Raw genomic sequence first — 5000 nt, 5'->3', positions numbered from 1 at the left:
TAGAGCTAAAGAAGGAGTAGCAATAATGTTGAAGGATAAGCTATGGCAGGAAAAGAGGGACTACAAATGCATAAATTCAAGGATTATGTGGAGTAAAATAAAGATTGGATGTGAAAAGTGGGTTATAGTAAGCGTATATGCACCTGGAGAAGAGAGAAGTGTAGAGGAGAGAGAGAGATTCTGGGAAATGTTGAGTGAATGCGTGGGGAGTTTTGAATCAAGTGTGAGAGTAATGGTGGTTGGGGATTTCAATGCTAAAGTGGGTAAAAATGTTATGGAGGGAGTAGTAGGTAAATTTGGGGTGCCAGGGGTAAATGTAAATGGGGAGCCTTTAATTGAGCTATGTGTAGAAAGAAATTTGGTAATAAGTAATACATATTTTATGAAAAAGAGGATAAATAAATATACAAGGTATGACGTAGCACGTAATGAAAGTAGTTTGTTAGATTATGTATTGGTGGATAAAAGGTTGATGGGTAGGCTCCAGGATGTACATGTTTATAGAGGGGCAACTGATATATCAGATCATTATTTAGTTGTAGCTACAGTTAGAGTAAGAGGTAGATGGGAAAAGAGGAAGGTGGCAACAACAAGTAAGAGGGAGGTGAAAGTGTATAAACTAAGGGAGGAGAAAGTTCGGGCGAGATATAAGCGACTATTGGCAGAAAGGTGGGCTAGTGCAAAGATGAGTAGTCGGGGGGGGGGGGGGTTGAAGAGGGTTGGAATAGTTTTAAAAATGCAGTATTAGAATGTGGGGCAGAAGTTTGTGGTTATAGGAGGGTGGGGGCAGGAGGAAAGAGGAGTGATTTGTGGAATGATGAAGTAAAGGGTGTGATAAAAGAGAAAAAGGTAGCTTACGAGAGGTTTTTACAAAGCAGAAGTGTTATAAGAAGAGCAGAGTATATGGAGCGTAAAAGAAAGGTGAAGAGAGTGGTGAGAGAGTGCAAAAGAAGAGCAGATGAAAGAGTGGGAGAGGCACTGTCAAGAAATTTTAATGAAAATAAGAAAAAATTTTGGAGTGAGTTAAACAAGTTAAGAAAGCCTAGGGAAAGTATGGATTTGTCTGTTAAAAACAGAGTAGGGGAGTTAGTAGATGGGGAGAGGGAGGTATTAGGTAGATGGCGAGAATATTTTGAGGAACTTTTAAATGTTGAGGAAGAAAGGGAGGCGGTAATTTCATGCACTGGCCAGGGAGGTATACCATCTTTTAGGAGTGAAGAAGAGCAGGATGTAAGTGTGGTGGAGGTACGTGAGGCATTACGTACAATGAAAGGGGGTAAAGCAGCTGGAACTGATGGGATCATGACAGAAATGTTAAAAGCAGGGGGGGATATAGTGTTGGAGTGGTTGGTACTTTTGTTTAATAAATGTATGAAAGAGGGGAAGGTACCTAGGGATTGGCGGAGAGCATGTATAGTCCCTTTATATAAAGGGAAAGGGGACAAAAGAGATTGTAAAAATTATAGAGGAATAAGTTTATTGAGTATACCAGGAAAAGTATACGGTAGAGTTATAATTGAAAGAATTAGAGGTAAGACAGAATGTAGAATTGCGGATGAGCAAGGAGGCTTCAGAGTGGGTAGGGGATGTGTAGATCAAGTGTTTACATTGAAGCATATATGTGAACAGTATTTAGATAAAGGTAGGGAAGTTTTTATTGCATTTATGGATTTAGAAAAGGCATATGATAGAGTGGATAGAGGAGCAATGTGGCAGATGTTGCGAGTTTATGGAATAGGTGGTAAGTTACTAAATGCTGTAAAGAGCTTTTATGAGGATAGTGAGGCTCAGGTTAGGGTGTGTAGAAGAGAGGAAGAATACTTCCCGGTAAAAGTAGGTCTTAGACAGGGATGTGTAATGTCACCATGGTTGTTTAATATATTTATAGATGGGGTTGTAAAAGAAGTAAATGCTAGGGTGTTCGGGAGAGGGGTGGGATTAAATTATGGGGAATCAAATTCAAAATGGGAATTGACACAGTTACTTTTTGCTGATGATACTGTGCTTATGGGAGATTCTAAAGAAAAATTGCAAAGGTTAGTGGATGAGTTTGAGAATGTGTGTAAAGGTAGAAAGTTGAAAGTGAACATAGAAAAGAGTAAGGTGATGAGGGTATCAAATGATTTAGATAAAGAAAAATTGGATATCAAATTGGGGAGGAGGAGTATGGAAGAAGTGAATGTTTTCAGATACTTGGGAGTTGACGTGTCGGCGGATGGATTTATGAAGGATGAGGTTAATCATAGAATTGATGAGGGAAAAAAGGTGAGTGGTGCGTTGAGGTATATGTGGAGTCAAAAAACGTTATCTATGGAGGCAAAGAAGGGAATGTATGAAAGTATAGTAGTACCAACACTCTTATATGGATGTGAAGCTTGGGTGGTAAATGCAGCAGCGAGGAGACGGTTGGAGGCAGTGGAGATGTCCTGTCTAAGGGCAATGTGTGGTGTAAATATTATGCAGAAAATTCGGAGTGTGGAAATTAGGAGAAGGTGTGGAGTTAATAAAAGCATTAGTCAGAGGGCAGAAGAGGGGTTGTTGAGGTGGTTTGGTCATTTAGAGAGAATGGATCAAAGTAGAATGACATGGAAAGCATATAAATCTATAGGGGAAGGAAAGTGGGGTAGGGGTCGTCCTCGAAAAGGTTGGAAAGAGGGGGTAAAGGAGGTTTTGTGGGCGAGGGGCTTGGACTTCCAGCAAGCGTGCATGAGCGTGTTAGATAGGAGTGAATGGAGACGAATGATACTTGGGACCTGACGATCTGTTGGAGTGTGAGCAGGGTAATATTTAGTGAAGGGATTCAGGGAAACCGGTTATTTTCTTATAGTCGGACTTGAGTCCTGGAAATGGGAAGTACAATGCCTGCACTTTAAAGGAGGGGTTTGGGATATTGGCAGTTTGGAGGGATATGTTGTGTATCTTTATACGTATATGCTTCTAAACTGTTGTATTCTGAGCACCTCTGCAAAAGCAGTGATGATGTATGAGTGTGGTGAAAGTGTTGAATGATGATGAAAGTATTTTCTTTTTGGGGATTTTCTTTCTTTTTTGGGTCACTCTGCCTCGGTGGGAGACGACCAACTTGTTGGAAAATATATATATATATAAATATATATATATATATATATATATATATATATATATATATATATATATATATATATATATATATATATATATATAATGTCGCGCCGAATAAGTAAAGTTAGTCAGTTAGCAAGAACTCATTTAAAATCAAGCTCTTTCTAAATCTTTCTCTTATACGTTTAAAGATATATTTTTTTCACTTATGTTAATGTAAAAATTAATAATTTTGTACCAAAAGAACCTTAGAAAACTTACCTAACCTTATTATAAGAAGCGCCTAATCCAACTAAATATATTTTAGATACGTTTACAATAATTTAATAATAAATAATGAAATATATTTTTTCATTAGGTTTAGAATGAATTTTGCGAAATTATTGCATAGACAAATTTTCGCTTGCTGTATTCGGCAAGAGGAGCGTTGCTATTTAAGACAAAATCACAAGCAAGTTTTACCTATTTGTGAAAGCTTACTCAGCTCTGTAACAACTTCAGTAAGTATTACCAAGGCTGGCTCCTCCTCAGGAAAATTAATGAATAGAAAAAGAATGATAACAGTCAAATATAAATACTTATTATTTAGAAATGAAAATATAAAACAATTAAAAATGAATTTTTATCCTACTTGTAAGAGAAATGAAAAATTAAATATAAAAATAATATCTGAATTCAACGCTAATATGTATAGTTAGACTGGGGTGTCTGATGTTGTTGACATCACGTATTGTAGAAATTGTAGCCATTGTTGATGATGGGGGGAGGGTCCACAGATGTTGAGTGACAACCCAACGACTAGTTCTTCACAGAGTCTTTAGCCTTGAATAGTCCGTCAAGATGATAGGAACGCAGGTCTTTCACCACTGCAAAGATGAGAGGTAGTTGCCTGGGGTTGACTACACTTAGGTATGCAGATAAAATGGTGACGTCCCAGAACGATATAAAGTTCGTCTCCTTCAACACTGTTTCTTTGGTTGCCAGATGACCCGAGCTGACATTCCAAGCTAGAAAGAGACAAAGGTTACCCACTGCCTAAGAAATCACTCTCCATGATAAGTAAAGTATTTAAAAAACATGGTGATTATCTAAAAGCACATGGAAATCAAGGCAGAATGAACTACGTCTTGAAATTGGTTAAAAGTGAAGCTTTTAACCAATATATCCATTAAAAACAGGAGCAGAGGCTTTTGCTTTCAGTTGTGTTGGGAGCTGTGAGTCAAGGGATTGCCATTTGGTCAGAGACCCACACGTCACCTTGCCGGGTGGAGAAAAACGGGGAAGGATAGCGGGAGCTAGACTGACCCTACCTTAACAAGCAACCGGCAATCAAACTATCGTCACCATATACTCGCTCGCTACTCCTATCTGTTGAACTTTTCCCTCACACTATTCGGCATGAAATTATATATAAACCGCCCAGACGGGATCACCATCTATCCTTGGAAGAATGGCAAGCTCTTAGCATGGGACCATACCTGTGTGTCCACACTTGCTGACACCTATATCTATCACAGTGTGGGGCGACAGGGAGGAGCTGACCACAGGGAGGAGTACAAGATCAGCAAGTATAGGGACATAAGCCAACAGTATCAATTTGTCCCAGTGGGATCAGAGACCTTGGGATCATGGGGAAAAAATGCCACACGCCTCCTTAAAGAATTGGATTCCAGACTCATCGACACCACCAGGGACCCAAGGGCAGCCACTTTCATGTTCCAGCGCCTCAGCGTGGCCATCCAAAGAGGAAATGCTTGCTGCATACTTGGCTCGCGTCCGGCTTCGGAGGAGCTGGAGGAAATTCATGATCTTTAATACATTGTACCATTGTATTCATCTTTGTGTTTTTTCTGTAAATGTATTCTGCTTATTAATAAATGTTCACATAGAATATAAAATATAGGGGGTGGTAGGAGAAG

The sequence above is a fragment of the Cherax quadricarinatus genome, chromosome 87 (genome assembly GCF_038502225.1).
Source record: "Cherax quadricarinatus isolate ZL_2023a chromosome 87, ASM3850222v1, whole genome shotgun sequence".
Taxonomy (NCBI): Eukaryota; Metazoa; Arthropoda; class Malacostraca; order Decapoda; family Parastacidae; genus Cherax; species Cherax quadricarinatus.
The sequence above is the reverse complement of the archived record's forward strand: the minus strand, read 5'-3'. Positions refer to the sequence as shown.